This window comes from Falco cherrug, chromosome 16, assembly GCF_023634085.1.
Source record: "Falco cherrug isolate bFalChe1 chromosome 16, bFalChe1.pri, whole genome shotgun sequence".
NCBI lineage: Eukaryota > Metazoa > Chordata > Aves > Falconiformes > Falconidae > Falco > Falco cherrug.
In genome coordinates, this window is record NC_073712.1 from 4,138,643 (window position 1) to 4,158,115 (window position 19,473).

The window sequence follows — 19,473 nt, forward strand, 5'->3', positions numbered from 1 at the left end:
TTTCCCGCCCCCTCCTTTTTTTTTTTTTTTTTATATTTTCCCAGCCAGGAAAACCCTCTCCACCCACGCCAGCTCAGCCAGCTGTGCATCGCCATGGGGCTGTGGGTACCTCCCTGGGGTTTTGCTGCCCCATCTTCCAAGCCGGGCCCTATGGGAGAGCAGGGAAAGCTCCTGGCACTGCTCCTGCCCCAGTTCCTGTGCCTCAGTTTCCCCATCCGATGGGGAGCGGAGATTTCCCCGTCAGGGAGCGGGATGGGGGTTACTTCAGGTTGCGCTTCGAGGTCGGTGAATAGCAGCTGCGGGGGGTTATTATTAATATGAACAGCCAGGCTCGGTCAGGGCTCAGGTGGCGGGGAGGGACGGGGGTGACGTGGAGCAGCCCTTGAGTCACGGGGCAGGAGCAGGGGGTGGCCGAGCCCTGCGCTGAGCCCCGACACGCTCGCTGCACCCCAGGGCTGTGACAGCCAGAGGCTGAGGCCACCCCACTCATCCCACCCAGGGCTGGGTGGTGCCGGGCACGAGCCCTCCTCATCCTCCCGCCGCTGCTGCGTGGGGAAAGGGGCTGCGGGCATGGGAGAGCAGCGGAGGCGGCCACGGGGCAGAGCTGAGCGCGGGGATGCTTGTCACACCTCAGGCCCGCCGTGCCTGCGTGGCCGCAGCTGCCTCTGTCAGCCGTGATTGAAAGCCAAGCCAGGCTGGCAGGCCTTCTCTGTGATCTTGTTAATTAAGAAATACATTTAATTAGCAGCACCCCAGCTGTGACTCAGCTAATCATCATGATCGAAACAAGAGCCGGACTCCAGCACCAGAGCACGGCAGCGCCAAACCCCCCCACCGGCCGCAAGCCCCCGGCTCTGCCGTGGGACCCCGTCGCCCGCCAGGCACAGCCCGATGCCCCCCCGGAGTTTTGGGGTGAGTTTTCCCCTGGGCAGGTTGGTGCTGAGTCCATCCCCACGCAGCACCGCACACACAGGCAGGGTGTCAGCCCCACCGGGGGCAATTACCCATTGCCACACTGCAAATAATCATATTAATAACGCATGTACCGTGCTATAAATAGTCTCGATAATAACACCCTGGACTTTCCAGGAATAGATCATCAAAAATGCGGGGAAAGCCATTCCCCACAGCCTGGGTTGCAGATGGGGAAACTGAGGCACGGCCGGTTTGGGGCACAACTCTCACCCACTGCACCCAGCCGTCTGCCAGGCAGCTGTGGAATTTGCTCCCGAATAAACCGTCATGTAAATGAGCCCTTATGTATATTTATGGGCACCGTCCTGCCAGCTGGAATCTAATAGGGGAGAAAATAAACTGGGAAACTGCCTGGAACAGGAGGGCGGCGCTTCACACCTCGGCCCCACGCCCCGCTGGCGCTGCCAGGAATGGGTGTCTGTCTGTCCTGCTCCCTGGGGTGGCTGTCACTGGGCTTGGGTACCCAGCCCTGCACCCTGGGGTGCCCAGCCCTGGTGCTGAGCGCCCGGGTCCCCGGGTCCCGGGGTGCCCAGGGAGCTGATAGCGGGTGCTCTGCAGCTGCTGCGGGTTTGGGGGGCTGGAAAACGTGGGGGTGTTGCGGCAGGTGAAGCTGCAGCACATTTGGCATCCTTGGGGGGTGGGGGTTGGTGCTGGCACAGGGGTCCCTCCCTGCTGCAGGTGGCACCGCTGTCCCCAGCGCTCCTGACGGGTGCTCCTTCCCTGCTGCGTGCGCGACGCACACACGTGTGTGCGTGTGCATGCGTGTGCATGGGGGTGTGCCCATGCCTGTGCACGCAGCAGTGCCACGCCAGCGCTGCAGGGTGCAGAGCACCCAGGGGCGGCCGCAGCAGCGGGGCCAGCGGCAGCACCCATGGCGGGGGGGCAGAGCCGCGCACCCAGGGGTGCCCTCGCCCGGGTTTCCCGCAGCCTCCGCAGCGGCACCGGGCGGGGGAGCGGGCGGCAGCCGGCGGGAGCGAGGCCGATTAGGGATGCAGACAGCGCATCGCCTGATGTCTTCCCGTCTCAAGAAGACAGCGCAGGCCCACGTGGCCACCCCGCCACCAGCCTCCCCTCGGCACCCCACACCTCGGTGGGTGCCCCATGCCGGGGGCAGCCCCACTGCCCGTGACCGGCTTTTCGGGGCGCGGAGGCAGCGGGTGGCACGGGGACGCGGTCCCTTGGGTCCCAGCAGGTCATTAAGGGATGCGATGGTGCCAAGGCCGGGTGTCACCCTGCAGCCATTTGGGGGGGGGGATTCCTCCCTGTGAAGGGAGGTCGGCAAGGCCGGGGGGGTCGGAGCAGAGATGCTGGCGGGGCTTCGTGCTGCAGCACCTCTCCCTCCCTCCCTCCTGCTGCTCCTGAGCGCTCGCCGCCGTGATTCCCTGCAGCAGGCTAAAAATATCCCCGGGAGCTGCCGCCGCACACCGGCACTTGGAGGTGGTTATAAATAACCGGGGGGGGGGAGCTCGTGCTGGCCCCGCATCGCTCCGGCCCTTCCCGGCTGCTGCGGGAGGGGGTTGCAGCCCCCGTCCTCGCTGTGCTGCCGGGGGGGTGGATGGACGTGGAGGCGTGCGGGGAAATGGAGACGGAGTAGCCTCTGCCCCTGGGCTGGGGGGGGAAACTGAGGCACAGGTGGGGCTCTGCTGGGGTGGGGGAGGGGAAGCGATGGGCCCGTTTGCCGTGATGCCAGGGGAGAGGGGATCAGCAGGGCGGGGGGGACACACACACACACAAACCCCTGCGCTTGTGTCACCCTGAGGCACATCCGTCTGCCTCAGCGATATCCCTCTGCAGCAGCTCCATCCCCCTGCAGCAGAACCGGCCTCCAGCACCCAGCGAGTCCCTCCGTGCTGGATGTGTCCCTTTGCACCAGCTCCACCCTGCTGCCTTGGATCCATCCTGCTGCCTTGGATCCCTCCTGCTGCCATGGATCCCTCCTGCTGCCTTGGATCCATCCTGCTGCCTTGGATCCCTCCTGCTGCCATGGATCCCTCCTGCTGCCTTGGATCCATCCTGCTGCCTTGGATCCATCCTGCTGCTTTGGATCCCTCCTGCTGCCATGGATCCCTCCTGCTGCCTTGGATCCATCCTGCTGCCTTGGATCCATCCTGCTGCCATGGATCCCTCCTGCTGCCGTGGATCCATCCTGCTGTCTTGGATCTGTCCCCCTCCATCCGATCCAGCCCCAGACCACGACTGCCTCTCTCTTCCCACACCGCCCTCCCTGGGGTGGGGGACGAGCTCTGGGGACCAGCTCGGGGGATCTGTCCCCTTCCCTCCCCCCTCTCCCTCCCACAGTGCCCCGCTCCCACCTCTGATCCCTGCACCGAGCTGGGGCAGTTCTCATGCCTGCGCACCTCGAGCAGCTCCACATCATGGCCAGCTTCCTCCAAGGCCACTGGAACGGGCTGCAGGAGGGGGGTCCCATGCAGGAGGGGGGGTCCCAGTTCGGTCCCATCACCCTGTTAGGGCTGAGCATCCCAGGGGAGCCCCCTCCCGCCGTCCCTCCCTCCTCGCTCCCGTTCTCGACGCGTCCCAGCCCACCCCGGCAGAGCTGCCAAGGCACAGGGCAAACGGGGACAAGCCGGGAGAGAGAGTGATTCTTGCGAGCGTTTATTTTCCTCCATCAAAATCCACCAGCCGGAGAAAGCAGCAGGGGGGAGGATGGGGAAACCCATCAGATTTCACGGGGGATGCTGCCGCCCCCCGTGCCGCCGCTGTATTTATTTCCCCCCCCTCCCCGTAACACATTTCATGTCGGCCCCGTAACGAAGCAGAGTAATAAATATCAGGGTGCTGGTAAGCGGTGAATCACCGCCTGCTCCCGGCACTGACACGCCGCGGCTCACGGCGCTTCTGTCCCCAGCTCTGTCCCCCCACCAGCCCCCCGGGTCCCCGGGCAGCCAAGCCCCCCCGTCCCCGGGTCCCTGCCACAGCCAGGCCACCGGGCAGCTGCAGCCACGCACAAACATGTTTGGCCACATTTCCCTGGCTCCCGCCCCAGGCTGGTGCTGGGAATCGGCTCCAAAAAACATGTTTTGTGGGAAGGGACCCGCTCGGTAGGAACATTTTGCCAGCTGATGGGAGGCTGCGGGAGACCCAGGGATGCTCCTCCCTGCCCGGGATGCTGGGGGTGGCCTCATGCTGGACCCCGCAGTCGGTCACCCCATCCCAGCGTTGTCCCCAGTGTGCCTAACTGGTTCCAGTGGGTTCATCCAACCCTGGGGCAGATGTCCCGTTTTCCAGCCCCACAACCCTCCAGCCCCGGGTGCTGCCACCTCCCCGCACCCATCCTGCACGCCTTGGCCTCAGCCAGCTGGTCCCTGTGGGATGGAGGGGGTTTCCCTCCCCGCCAGGTCAGCATGTCCCCTGTTGAAAAGCCGAAGTGACACATCTGTAAAGCGCAACCGCTGGCAGGACGCCCTGGGCTCAGCAAGCACCTCCCGCCAGCCTCCCAGCACCGATCCCCTCCAAAGCAGCTCCCCCGGGACCTCAGACCCACCCTGGACCCCACTGCTGCAATGGGGCCAGCACATCTGGGAGGCACATCTGGGGCCGTGCAACTCGGTGTCACCCTCGGTGGCGAGTGACAGCCCATCCCAAGAGCCGGGGAAGTGGCATGGTCCCTGCGAGCTGGAGTTCAAAGTCCCCCCAAGCGGCTGATCCCCTCCACAAGTTACAGAAGGTCCTTGGACCTCGTGAGCAGCTGGTGTGAAGCTGTAATTACCTTAATTAGCTCTGGGATTGCATTCCCTCCCCGTGCTAATTTCGTTTCTACAGTAACCAGCCCGAGAGGTGTGCATGCGCTCGGAGTGAGACGGAGACAGGAGCCCCAGCAGCCAAACCAGGCACCCCGAAACCACCCCGAAACCAGGGGCCACCCCCACCCCCCCACCCCCCCACCCCCCAGGGGCTCAGCCAGCCCCGCTCTCCCCACGCAGAGGTTCCAGAGGCTCCTCAGTGTTTCCCACCATCTCAACAGCGTCATTTGCTGCTGGGAGCATCCACCCGGCTCCGGGAAAGGGACCGGCTGGGGGGAGCGGGACTGGAGGCTGATGGTGCCCAGAGGCACAGGTGGATTCAGGAGCAGGCAGAGCCTGGGCTCCTTCCCTGCTGCTGGTATTTGCTGTAACCCAATATCCCCCTGATGTAAGAGCCATTTGGGAGGAAACCATAAAAGCTTCAGGAAATGGGTATTAATTCACGTCGTGGCAATAAAAGGGAAGGAGGGCTCCTGGGCAGCGTGGCCGCCTCGGGGCAGCGAAGGCAAGTGGGGCTGGGGAGCACAACCTCTGCTGGGCAATCTCGGAATGGATCCCCCCATAACTGGGAATTACCCACTCACCCCCCGAGTGGTTTCGGACAGAGAGGGGGTGGCTGCAACATGGGAGCACTGAGGTCTCACCTGGCTGACGCATTGCCGGCCCCTTGAGCCGAGGATTTGTTTGGAGCTGGAGCGTGGCTCGGGGCGACTTTCTCGCCCTGGAAATTTGGAGTGGGTCCAGCTCTTCCCCTGCAAATGCCAAACCCTCCGCTGACCGCATCCCTCCCTGATGCCAACCGGCCTTGGCACGGCGACAGTGACCCCCCAGCACGGGCAGGGGCCGGGGCTGCTCCTGACCATCGACTGAGCAGGGGGAAGCCCCACGCTCCCACCCTGCGCAAGGGCAAGGACCAGGCGATTCCAGGGCCATGCTGGTCCGTTCCGCAGCCGTCCCTGAGGCGGGCATCATCCTGCAGCAGAAAAGGCCCCTGGACTGGGCAGGATCCATCCTGCTGCCTGGGGAGGGAGTGGGGCGATGCCTTGGGAGCCCCAGGAGGGATGCGTGGGGGGGTGCCCTCCCCTCCACTGCACAGGGAGCCCTGGGCTTGCCGTGCAAGTGGAGCTATAAATAGTGCTGGAAAGCAGGTTGCCACTCTCCTGTCGCTCCACAAAGGATTCGGCAGCCCAAAAAGCCAGCAGGGCCCGGGGAGGGGGGGCAGGAGGGTGCACAGCAAGGAGCACGCTCCTGCTCCCTGTTTCAGGCATCCGAGAGCAGCATTTCCCGGGACGGATTTCTCCCCGGCGGCGGGCAGCAGCAGCAGGACGGGCGGCGGAGGCAAATTTCGCTGAGTGGTTGCTTTTTAAAAATAACTCTGCCTTTGTCAGCAGGTCAGGGTTGCTCCAGATTGAATAATCGCAGCCGCCCAACCCTCCCCTGCTCCCGGGTGCTCGCTGGCAGCCCCAGCCCAGGATGCATCAGGCAGCTGCTGGACCACGGCCGCTTCGCCACCATCAGTGTCCCCAGGGGCTGAGCATCTCATGGGGGACAAGATGCTCTGCGTCCCCGGCCCTGCTTCCCCGCAACCCAGCCCAAAAGCTGCTGCTGGTGGTGATGCCCTGAGCTGGCATCCGCAGGGCTGGGCGGGGGGGGGGAATGGGGGAGCTGCGGGAGGAATCAGGGCGCGTGGGGACGGAGCCGTTGGGTGTTTGCTGAAATGACTGACTCATGCAGTAATTACGCCTTAAATGTGAGCACGTTTTTGCAGGGATGAAAGCTGCTCACATGAGCCGAGGCAGAGAGCTTGCCCGTTCTCCCCCCACCGAAGGCTCTGCCCCAGCCGCCGCCGCAGCAGGGAAGGAACAGATCCAGGCACCTTCCAGCGGGAATCGGGAGCAGGGAACGTGCCCCAGCTCTGGGGCAGCAGCTGAAGGATGGACAGGAGCGGGGTGATGGGGGAAACCTGGGGCAGAACGGACAAGTGGCTGGGGAAGGAAGGTGAAATCCTGCGAGAAAACCATGACGGCAGAGCGGTGCCTTCGGCTGAATTGCAGCGAAGCCAGTGATGCTCCGACTGGGCACGGCACGGCACGGCACAGGGACACCTGCGTGGCACGGTTCGAGGGCTGGGCTGGCTTCCAGGCAGGCAATGTTTGGAAAGAGATGAAGCAATTTGGCGGCACCAGCTGAGACTGGACACCTACGGCGTTGGGAGGGGGAATAAAGCACATGGGAAGGAAAAGCTGAAGCGCCAACGGCAGCGAGCTCAGACCGGGGCTGGCTTCTGGCAAAGTCGATTCCTAAATTCTTGCAACTGGAGAAATACTGCCTGCTGTGGGGAAAATGGAAACGGGCTCTGTCTCAGTGGCCAAAAGAGGGGCTGAGGGCAGGAAAGCAGCTCCCTGGGATCGTCCTCGCTGCTGAGGGCACCAGGGATGCTGTGCTACCTGGGGCTACGCCACACCGAAAGGATGCTAAGGAAAATGGGGAGGGGGGAATGAAACCCCCCCAGCCACATCCCTTGTCCTGTCCCAGGCACGATGGGGACAAGGGGCTGAGCCACCTGCAGAGGCCAGACTGCCTCTGGACACCTGGGGACCCCCCAGAGAGCCCTTGTCCCCACCCCAGTCTCTCTTTGGGGCAGCTTGGGAGCAAACGCTGGTGTTGCGCAGATAAATCCCGGTCGGGGAAGGAGGCGGGTGCAGCGCAGAAACTGCAGGTGCCTTATTGCTCCCTACAACGACACAGGCCATGGTGGCTGGGGAGATGCCTGCTTGGCTGGGACTCCATCAGCGGGACACAGGAGGGTGGAAAACAGGAGACACTGCAAAGGGGTTCAGCCTGCTCGGAGCTGCTGTTTGGGCTCCCCTGGGGCATCTTCCCCTGATAAGAGAGTGGTGACAGGCTCAGCATCCTCATGCAGCCATCCTCATGCACCCTTTGCCAAGCTGGCGGGGACGCAAGTTCTTCCCGTCGTGATGCTGTCGCCAGAGTGAATGCCAACGGCGGGGCCAGATCTCACAGAGAAATCATCAGCCTTGTTCAGGTCTGATTTACACCCCGGAGACGCTGCTGCACTCGGTAAAGCTGCCACTGATTGATAGCAGCGCGACAGCATCCCACCCCACGCCATCTGCATCCTCCCCCGGCACCCAGGGACAGCCCCACGCCACCCGCCCTCCCGCAGCCCCATCTGCCCGTGATGGCATCGCCCCACGGAGCCACCCCTACCCCGCCACTGCCACCAGGACACGGGGGTGATGCTCCCCAGCACCCTGCAGCACCCTTGGCTGCCTCCATCCCCATCAGACTGCGGTGGGACTGCACAACCTGCTGCAATCCCTGCTCGGAGGAAGCATCACCAGGGTCCACTGGCCCCCTCGCTGCGGTACCCGGTGGGTACCGGCTCTGCCAGTGGCTGATCCAGCAACGAAGCCGCGGGGACCTTTCCACATCCCCATCACACATCTGCAGGCGCTCCCTCCCTCATTGCAAAATGCCTCCCCGAGACCTTCCCATTAAAATCAAACCCTTCAGCACGTTGGCGTTTGGGGTCCCCACTGGGGATGGGGTGCACTTGCCCTCCCAGCCCTCCTCCTCACCCACCCAACCCCCCCCCCACCATTTCAGAGGTGAGAAAGGAAATCGCAGCCTTGGTTTTCCTTCTTTTTTTTTTTTTTAAAAAAAAATATCATAAAGGCAGGGAGCAATTTGGGATTGTGCTGCTGGTGGAGGGGCTGGCGGCATGCCGGCGCTCTCCAGGCTGGTGGGGAAAAACGGGGAGGGGGGATATAAAAGGTTTCATGCGGTGAGCCGGGCACTCAGGGAAGAGGCTGAAAGGGGGCGGTGAGTGCTTTGTATTTCATGCTTGAAGGCACCAAGGCTTTTACCAGCCTTCCCGCGATGATTTAAGACCGGCTGTGCGGTTCAGGAGGGGATCGGAGCCTCGGCTGGCAGCTCGGTGGGACCCCCCCAGGTTTGCCCAGGGGGAAGCCTGGTCCCAGCCTGGAAATGCCCCAGCTAGGCAGGTACCAACTGGGTGCTTGTGGGGCAGCTGCAGAGTCAGTGGGGGCATCTCTGGGCCACGAGCCTGGTTTAGACATCTGCCCTGGGATGTGCCTTATGGCAGCGGTGACAAGCCCTGGTCACCGCTGTGCCCCCGCAGCCCTCCTGCTCAGCACCTCGTCTGCAGAGCGGGGGTCTCATCCATCCCTGCCCGCAGGGCTCATCCCTTCTCAGAGGGTTATTTACTGTTAGCGAGTGCGTTAACCCTATAGGGGTGGGTGGACATGGGTCGTGGGGTCTCTCTCACCCCCAGGTCCTCCCGAGCCGAGACTCCAAGAGGCAGAACCCCCCAAAAGCAGGTTATTGCCTCCCCAGGAGGGCTGTGCAAACGGGCACGGAGGGGCCTGCAGCCAGCTGCTCCCCGGCACAGGGACCTGGAGGGACCAGCTGCATCCCCCAGACCCATTTGCTCTGGAGGACGGGGTGCAGCCCACGTTTTGGGGAGCACATGAACCTCGATCTCACACTCCAGCAGCAACGCGTTTGGGACTGAGGTATTTGCTGCTTTCGCTGGCACAGCCCAGCAGCATGGGGTCCGTCAGACTGGTCCGTGCCCTGGGACCTGGCCCCTTGGGTCCCCCGAGGGCCCCCCAGGGCAGGAACATCTCCTCCAGGCCCCCTATTCCCCACCCTCCATCCCAGCCCCCTCCATCCCAGCTGTGGATCTCACAGCCCTGCCCCATCCCACCTTCCCAGCTGGCCTGGATCAGCCTGATCCCCCTCACCTCACCCACCCGGGGCTACATAAGCCCTGAGCAGCCCCAGCTGATTTTACCCACTGTGGACTTTGCTTTTTTTCTTTCTAATTCTGCTTTAAACCAGGCCTGTGGCTGCTTGTTGCCTGTGCCGAGGCTTTTTGGCTTCATCCTGGGTAGGATGTGGATGGGAAAGGGCTGGAAGAACCAGGGATGCTGCAAGGTAGGGTCAGATTGTGGCAAGCGAATGGTGCAAGAGGCAGCGGGTGCGTGGCTGCGTGCTGTGCTGCAAGGGGGCTGAGAGCAGAAAAGCTCCTGAAGGGGTGGCAGGTTTCTCTGCAGCTTGTGGCGGGGGGGGGAACTGGAAAGGAGAAGTGGGGGTGTGAGCAACGGTCACGCAGGACCTGAGGTCTGCTGGGGACAGAGGTGGGAAGTGTGAGCTCCCGGTCCAGGTTTGGGGGTGAGAGTGGCCGAGGATGGGGCTGGCAGCAGGGATGCGGGTGGGGGTGGTACCTGTGCGTGCGGGGGAAGCAGCAAGGGAGCACCTCGGTTTGGGATGCACCAGGATGGGGAACGGGAACAGCTCAGTGTCAGGGGGGGAACAGACCCTTGGGACACCCCCAGCGCCGCCAGTGCCTCCCGGCAGCCTGGGAAAGGGCACGGGGGCTTCAGGCCACCGCGGGTTTGGGGCAGGCAAGGAGCCCCGTCGCCGCAGCTGTGCCGGGGGCTTTATTGCAGGGAATTAAATGCCCGGTCGCTCCTGGCCAGCAGCAGGTGGGAGAGCCCTGGGTTCTGCCCCCCACCTCAGCCCCCCGGTGACCGCGCAGGGTGGGGATGCAGGGACCCCTTGCCAAGGGACAGGCAGAGCCGATAACCCCTGGCTGCCCTTCCCGAGCAGAGGGAGCCGCAGATAAAAGCACCGCAGGCAGAGCAGGGCTCAGCTCCAGGCCTGGCTTGGGCTGATACTGGCCCCAAAGGGCGACCTCTCCCCTGGGCTTGGCTCAGCCCTGCGGACTGGCCGCCTCCCCCTGCTTCACCCCAAATTCCCCGCTTGGTTCCCCCCTGGATAAGCAGCTTGCACCGCTCGGATTGACTCAGCTGATACCCCAGGCATGCCCTTCCCTGCTCTTCCTCAGCTTTGCCCACACTTTGGGGGGGGGTGTGTGTGTGTGAAATCCTCCTTATTATAAAAGGGAGAGGGGCAGCAATGCCCGGATCCGCTCGCAAACCCTTGCGAAAGCCTCCGGCACCGCAGGTCGAGCTGGCGAGGCCAGGAGGAGCTGGAGGGGGGTGAGCAGCTGCTTTGGGGATTATTAATGAGCAGCGAGTGATGGGAAAGGCGAGGATCAATTGAAACAAAGGAGTTCAATGGTAAAAAGAAACGTTTGTGGAGTAATGGGAGTCCATTTCTCCAGCCGACTGTCGGAAACGCATCCTGTTAAACATCCATCAATTATCCCAGCTTGCAAATGCATTAGAGTAATGAGGAATTATCCATCAAATACACTTAAAGCCAGTGCCCCCCTCTGCCAGCCGCCCTGCAAAGAGCCACTTCAGGAAGGGAAAATAGCCTGAAGGTGGATGGAAACTCAGGGGGGGCAGCGAGGGCTGTGTCCCCTGGAGCCTGGTCAAGCCCAGAGGATGCTTTCCCAGCTCCAGGGTCAGCTTCTGGGCCTGGCTGCCTCCCTCGGTACCCATATGCCTTCAGAAAACTGTGGTGACACTGGCTGGTGTCCCCCCTGGGCAGCCTGGATACCTGCTTTGTGCCTCAGTTTCCCCATCCCTCCTGTAACACTACCTGGGGGACACCCATGGGTGCTGCTCTGGTCCGTGCCATGTCCCCCGTCACGTCTCCTCCCAGGAACAGCAGTAGCGGTGAGCATGGTGTGTTTTCCGGTAGCTAAATTACTGGGAAACCCATCCTTTGTCACCACCTCCCCCTGCATCACCCATACCCCTCGCACCCAGCACGGACCCGTGTTGGCAGAAGGGGTTGTGGGGGGCAAAGGGCCTTGCAGCCCCTTAGGATGTCAACCCCTCAGCTGGGCTGGATAATCTGAGCAAAAATTAAAAGCATCTGGCAGGCAGGACCCTGCCCTGCCATCAGTGGGAAGGGGGTTCCCAGAGCCTCCATCACCCTGCCGGGGGCTGGGGAGCTGGGGGTCCGGTCCCTGCACATGCTGGGATGAACCTGTCCCCACAGCGGGCTCGGAAAGCAGCCAGGACACTGCCATTGAATCTGGGAAAATGAGGGATGTGTCCCGGCACGGGAGGCTGGAGGGTCTGGGGCTGGTGGTCCTGGGTGACTTTTTGATCCCTTTGATGCTGGATTTGGGGCCAGTTCAGGAGTTTTTCAACCCAGGTGATGCAACCTTGCAGCCAGCCCTTGGCCGAGGTTTCAGTGCCATGATGCGAGGGGACACGTCCTCCTCCCCAGGGACGGGGCTGGGTTTATCAGGGCGTTCCCCTGAAAGCAGGACTTGGGGAGCCGGGGCTGCTGTGTTGTGCTTTCGTGTGGATTCTCTGATGTCTGATGCTGTGGTTGTGGGCAGGCTCCTGCCGCTCCCTGCGTGTGGGGAGAGGACTGAAGAGCGAAAGTTGGAGTTTCTCCTGTCTGTGCACCTGCCTGGATCTTCTCAGCTCTGCAGGCACCGCTCGGTTTGGGGTTGGAAGTCTGTGGGAGGAGGCAAGTGGACAACCCGCTCAGTCGCAGCCTGTGTTTCTGTAAGGAATGGGGGAGACAAAAAACCAGAGTTCCTGGGCTTGTCCTTCCCAGAGTTGATATCTCCATCTCTCAAACCCCTCTGGCAGCCTCATCCAGGCTCAGCAGTTCCAGCCTGGGCTGGGTGCCAGAGCATCCCTCAATCTGTGGCTCGGCGGCAAGCTGAGCCTTCCTGGGAGAGCGCTGGGTCTGCCATTAGGTGTCACAAGAGCATCAGGTCTTTGCTCTTCCTGGGAAGATGAGCGGTGGCACGGGACAGGAGGGACAGGATGATGAAGTGGCCCTTGGGGTGGCACCTCAGAGCCGGAGATGCCCCGGGCAGGGGCGGTGAGCTCCAGCTGCTGGGAAGGGACCGCATGTCCCTCATGATGCCACCGTCATCCCTAGAGGTCACCAACCTTCTGCATGCAGCTGCTGCCCAGCTGTCCCCTTCCCCATCACCTCCTGGGTCTCCTGCCCTGGTGCTGGGGACAGGCGGGAGGTGGCAATGGGTCCCTTCTGTCCTGTGCTTGGCCCTTCGATAACCCGCTGGGGTTTATTGCACGAAAGCAAAAGCAGTGGCCGCTCTTGAGGAAGCGGCCGGCACTGGTGCCTCGCTCAGCCACGCAGCTCCTCCCTGCAGCCAGTCCCACGTGCAGCCAGTGTCCTCCCAGTATCCTCCCAGTATCCTCCCAGTGCCCTGTTGACACCAGGACTGAGACAGCTGCAAACATGCAGCGTGGTCCTCCCTGTTCAGGATGTCTCCAGCCGTGGAGGCTGTGAGGGCACGGCCAGGCAGGCTCTGGGTGCTCACCTGTGGAGGGAGGGATGCTCTGGGCTTTGTCCCCTCCTGGGATTCCTGCTCCGTGCTTGCTCCCGGCCCTGTGCCACCTCCAGGTGCCACACTCAGATAATCCTCCAGGAATTTGCAATTCTTCCCTCCAATGCCATTTCCCTCTTTAATTTTGCAGCACGACCTGAAACAAAGCTGCGTCCAGGGCTCAGCGCTTCGATAAGGCACCGCTGGGAAAAGCTTTTCTCTCCTCTCCAACGCCGGGCACAAAGCTGCGGTGAGCTGATAAAGCTGAAAACACCGGCTTCCCTGGGGGAAGGATGGGAGCAGGAGCCGCCTGAGGAGCATCTCTCCCCCTTCCCTCCCACCAGCTGGAAGGGACGGAGGTGGCCAAGCGGGAGAGCCCTGAGCACTGGGCTGGGACAGCTTCCCAGCTCCGGGTGACCTCCCAGCATCACGTCATCTCTTCCCCACTCGGAGAGGCTGAGTTCATGTCTGGCCTCCCTGGAGCTGGGGACTGCTCCTGGCCTGCCCGCCCCATCCCGTGCCCAGACGCCGGGGTGACGGCCACCTCGGCAGCAAGCAGCGTCTCGGTTGGGTTCACACCCCGGGTGGGCACTGCATCTCCCTCCTGCGGGATGTACCATCCCGGGGCGCGCTTGGCTCACCCCAAAACGCAGGACTCGCAGCCTCGAGTCGCCATCCCCTGGCACAGGGTGCCGCACGGCGAGGGGCTAGCGTGGCCATGCTTTCCCCGTGACTCACAGCATTCCTTGCAGGTCAACAGCAGCGGCCAGAGGACACCCCGACGACGGCCCTCGCCATCCCTGCCCTCCGCCTGAACTCTGCTGGAAAAGCAAACCTCCCTCTGCACCAGCTGCCGGGGGTCCTCAGCCCCACAGCTGCAGCGGGGACCCCCGGGGTGGTCCTGGGGGAGGATGGGGATGGGTGACAGAGCGCCCGTGTGGGTATTCACGCTGGCAAACCAGCCTCTCCGCAACCTGCACGTTTCTTCCTCCTCTGCCAGTTCTGCAGAAGCCCAAAGAGGAACGGGCTCCCCACAGACACCGCTGGTGTGGCCCCAGGCCCTGCTCTGTGCCTCAGTTTCCCTATGCCAGGGCGGTGAGAGAGTTCCCACTGCTGCTCCCCACCAGGTCTTTTTGGGACCACCCCATCCCCTTTGCAGCTCAGGTCTCCCCCTCTCTGAAATATTTCCCTTTATCTTTTTGACTTGAGTCCCTTGAATCCCCTGCTGGGGACCCTCGGGGTGCTCCCCCCAGCATAACCCTGCATCTTACCATGTCCCACCACCCCCAGCCATCCCATTCCCATCCAAGTTGTACGTCATGAGTAGGTCAGTTCTCTTCACTACTACAGGCACCACTTCCCAGCCAGGACCGGGACCGGGACCTGGCCAGGATGAGTGCGGAGGAGCAGAGCCAGCGGCACTGAAGCAGCCCTGCAGCTTGTGAGCACCCACCATGGCCGTGGCCCGCCAGCTGCCCTGGTGCTCAGCACGCAGGAATGCCGTGAGTTTGCAAAGTGGTTTCAGCGAGACGTTATCTAATGGAGGAGGAGGAGGAGGGTGGATTAAGCCAAACCCACAGCAGCAGCTTTCAATTAAACCAAACGAATTTACGGCTTCTCCTGACACAGTAAACACACGCTCTGAGCAGCCAACGGGGTCCCGACCCGGAATTTTGCCTCTGTGCCCTGGCAGAAGGGAGCAGCATCCCACGGGTGCTTGCCCTGTGGCAGCAAGAAGCCCTCTGGGCTTTGCATCATTTATTGCCACACAAAGTGATGGGAAATGTGGGTGATGCCGTGGTGGGCACTGCGCCCCAGAGCTGTCCCACCTCGGGGACCTGGGCTGCAGGAACAGGGAAGGGATGGGGGGAGAGATGGAGACCTGGGAGAAGAAATGCCCCAGCAGCATCCACTGGATGGGAGAGATTCAGATGGCACCAGGGCTTCAGGTAATGCAGCAGCACCCTGGGATGGAGGGTGCTGTGGTCCGACGGGTGGGTGATGCTTGGTGCAGGCAGCCCTGGTGCCAGTCTCAGCCCTCCCTGGCTGCCCAATGGCCTCCCCCAGCACCTCCCCTCCCCATCCCTGTATCAGTCCTGCACATCCTGGTGCCTCAGTTTCCCCTTTGGAGCAGGGAAGGGTGCAGACTGTCTGGGTGTGGCTGGAGAAGGGCGAGCCGCATGAGCCAAGACAGCATCTCGCAACCGGGGCTGGGAGCATCCCGCCGGCATTGCGGACCAGGGCTGGGTGTGAGGTGCACCCACACGTGTGCCAGGGCATGCCCAGCACCCGCCGCCAGCAGCCTGGCCCTGCCCACCTGCCTCCTGTGCCCAACATGGGGGAGGCAGCAGCAGCCCCCTGCCCCACAGCAAAGTGGTCCGGCGGGGCCAGGACGATGCATCCTGCCATCCTGGCCCCAGCGCTGCTGGGCAGCCACGGCTCCCCAAGCCCTTTTGGGCATGGCAGAGGTGACCTGGGCATCACGCTAATCCCTGGCTATGGGAGGTGGGGCCACGGTACCCAGGTCGGTGGCACGGAGAGCAGCGCAGCCTGGCCATGCCGCAGCAGCACCCGCACCCCGGATATGGGCACTTGGCCAGGAAGGTGATGGAGGAGCCCAGCAAGGCTGCTGGGGTGACGTCCCAGCACCACTGCTGACGTCCGATGGAAGGGAAAGCCCTCCCTAGAGCAAATAAGCATCCAGGCTGTGCAAACCCGGCTCGGTGGGTGTCTCTGGGCAGGTATCTGGGTCCCATCTGGCCGCTGTTTACCTGCCCGCTGGAATCCACCCTGCAAACTTCCTCCTCGCACAGCCCAGATAAGGCGAAGGAGCCACGCTTGGTGCACCGGCCTCGCAGGGAGGACCCCAGCACCCCTGGCCACTGACCCTCAGCTGGGTGTCCCAGGGAATGGCGATCCCCTGGGGATGCCTTGCTCTTTGCACGGAGCAGGCCTGCGGGCAATGGAGTGGATCCCAACGGGGTTTTGGGGGATCTGACCACCCAGCCCCCAACCCTTGCTGGGTCCTCAAGCCCCAGGGCTGAACCCTGTTAACACCAGCCTGGCTCCAAGCAGCCCCAGGAGCTGCAAACCAGTGCTCAGCATGCAGCCAGGGCTGCTGGGTCCCCTGCCAGCAGGATTCAGGATCCTCTTGCTGCCTCAGTTTCCCCCTCAGCCAGGCTCGCCTGTCCCTCCCTGACCTGCGGCAGTGGCTTCTGCGGCGTGCAGGGACCTGCCGCCACGCAGGGAGGGGACCGCAGCAGGTACGCACCCGGGCTTTACGCTGCCTGACTCAGGCAGGACCCTGCCTGCCATTTCCCCAGCCGGGATTGCTCAGCCCCTCGGTGCAAACAAGGGCCACCAGCTGCTCTGTCCTGGGCACAAGGGGACCAAGGCGTCCCCGGTCCATTCTGGTGCCATCTTGCACTGAGGTCCTACGTTTGCCTTGTGGGACAGGGGGCCAGTGTGGTTCAGCATCCCTGGCCCCACCAGCCCTTTCTTGGGAGATGCAGGACCCCCGCTTCTCCTTGCTCCTCCGCTCCAGGTTTTGCAAAGGGGAGTTTCCAGCCCAGCCCTCGCTACTGAGGTGGCTGGATGGAGGGGGAGTGAGGCTGAGACGCAACGCACTTTGTTGCACCTCACAGTGAAACATATCCACGCTCTGCTCTCACCCTTCTTGTAAGCAGCTGGGGTTTGCAGCACTTGGGGCTGTGGTTCCACCTCTACGGAGAGGGGAAACTGAGGCAGGGCAAGCAGGTGCCCAGGGAGCGATGCAAGGCAGGCAGGAAGGACAGCGGCGGAGCGGGGAGTGAACCCGGCCCCGCGCTTGCTGGTGTGTTGTGAAAGCAGCCGGTTATCGGAGCACGAGCGTCATGCTTGGAGCAAGTGGCTTCCAGGAAAGGAAGGAAGTGTGGGGTCACCCAGCCCCGCTGCCGCCCTTTTCCAGCAAACAGCCCCGGCGTGCTGATAATGGGGCTGTGCCGCTGGCCGCGCAGGAATTTGGGGCCACCAGCCACACGTGTCACCCAAAACGTGAGATTCCCCCCCTTTTCCTCTCCCATTAAAGCTGGCTGCGGTGCTGGGGCAGCGGCGGCCGGTGCTGACGCCGCCTGGCTCTCGTGCAGGGTGCGGAGTGGCATCACACATTGGCAACTCCCCAGTTCCACCCCAATGCCCTTTACTGGTGGGAACTGGGAGTCACTGGGCTGGGTTTGCTCCTGGGCTTGGGAGGGTGCTCAGGGACGTGTTTCCTGCTGGGTTGCCTGGGCACAAGGCGGGTAACCCCGGTGTGAGGTCAAACCGGGACGCGGCGGAGCAAGGGGGTGCGATGGGGAGCTGCTGCTCCCACACACCGGGGGCCTCTCCCACCACCTCCTGCCAGACACGGTCCTGGAGGCCTGCACACCAGCAGGACACTGGGCAGTCTCTGGAACTAACAGGGCCCCAGAGCAGCATCAGGGCAGGATCCGACCCCCTGCCACCATCCCACATGCAAAGTGGCCCAGGAGGGAGCAGCCTGGAGCCTGCTCCACCCCGATACTGAGAATATTTACATGATTATGCGATTTGGAAGCAAAGTGGAGATTAATCTCTGATCTCGTTAGTCTGTGTTTTACCATCTGCTTTGTACAGGCAGGAGAAGCCCTCACCCCGCAGCGCAGCCAGGGAGAGGTGATGGAAAACCCTGGGGAGAGCCGGAGTCCCATGAAGCAGCAGGACCTGGGCGCATCAGGACCTGGATGCAAGGTTTTTGCAGGAAAAAATGCATGCGTTTTCCTAAAAGGAAATGGGTGCATCAGGACCCAAGCACATTAGGACAAGTGGGTGCCACCCAAGGCACCAGCTGTCACCCACAGCCACCTGCCCCAGCCCCGATTCCTGGAAACCAGGCTGGATCCGGCTCGGCGTGGGGCAGGGTTGCACTGGGACTCCTCCTTTGACCAACAAGCGCAGGCGAGGACAGGCCAGCACTCCTCCGGGGGTGCTGGGAGGGTGATGCTGGGGTTCAAGCACAGGGAGGGGTTTATTATAGTCCAGGTGGGATAACGAGATGGAGGGATCAGATCGAGGGCATACAGGGGGTCTGTGGCAGAGGAGGGGATGGCCCCACATCTCCTGGGCTCCTCAGGGGTTACCCCATCTCCTCCACTCAGGATTTTTTTGCCAAGCAGACAGGGAGGGTGAGATCTGCCTTTATTATGCTCTTGCCAAGAGACCTGTGCCTGTCCTGGCAGCCCAGGTGCAGCATCAGGCCCAGCCTTTGCACCAGGGCTGCTCCGAACCTCTGCACCCAGTGAGGGAAGAGTCCAGTCTGCAGGCTGCTGCTCTCACTGGTACGGGGCTGGGTTTCCACCGGGATTTCTCCAGGCTGTGAGCAGCACTCTGGCCCAGCTCCGTCTGGCAGCCAGAACCCCCTGGGCTGATGATGGGGCAGTGACTGGTACCCAGGAACCATCGCGTCCCCAGTGGGGCTGAGCCACCAGCACCAATAGCCAGTCCCTGCATGCTGTGGCCATCGTGGGGGACAGTGCCCCTTCGTCCCCATCGCCCTGGCATGTGGGGGGTCCCCTGCGCACAGGGATGAAGGCCAAACCTAATTGCCCATCACCTATCCTAGGGGTCACCGCTGTGACCCATCCGTGCCATCTCTGCACTGTCCACCCCACGCGGCGACTCAGCCTCCTCCAGCTTGGAAACAGCATCCAGCTTCCTGGGAGTCTTCCCTTTTCCAGGCGCAGACAAAACCCTCTCCTGCTCGCTCCACGCGCTCCTCGGCCGCGTGTCGGCTAAAGGCCCGGGAAAAGATGAAAGGGATTTCCCGGCTGACCTCCTCACCCCACACTATTTGCACCTCCTTTCCCGCACGCAGACAGACATTTTTCCCATGCTCAGGGGGTCAGCGCCCTCCCTGCACTCCCGGGGCTGGAGCAATGCCAGGAATGTACCTGGGAATAGGCAGGGCTTTGCAGGGCGGAGGGGGAAGAGGAGAGCCAGACACCCTCGGGTCCCCCATCAGCCACCAAAATCATTTTTATAACCTTTAAAAAGTGCTTTTCTCATGCAAACGCTCTGCAGAAAGAAACCTGTGATGCTAGCCCAGGCTGGGGGTGTGCAGTCAGCCTGAGCTTTGCATATAGGTATATTTTGTCTCCCCAAGCGATGCCAGCCCATGGTGCTGGTCCCCAGGCCAGATCCTGTGTCCCCAGGCACGGTCAGGTGCCTGCCTGGGTGCAGTGTCTCCCCCGGCACAGCCAACGGTGCAGGTGCACCCGCTCACGAGCAGCACTTGGGCTGATCCCATCTGCACCTTCCCTGGTTTGCAAACCAGTTTTTGCCTTTTCATCCCCTTTTTGGGGCAGAATAAGCCCACCTCCCCCCTCCAGCCTCACAGGGGCTCCATAGCCTGCTCGTGCCTCAGTTTCCCTGGGCTAAATCAGGGAGGACAGCCTGTCCCTA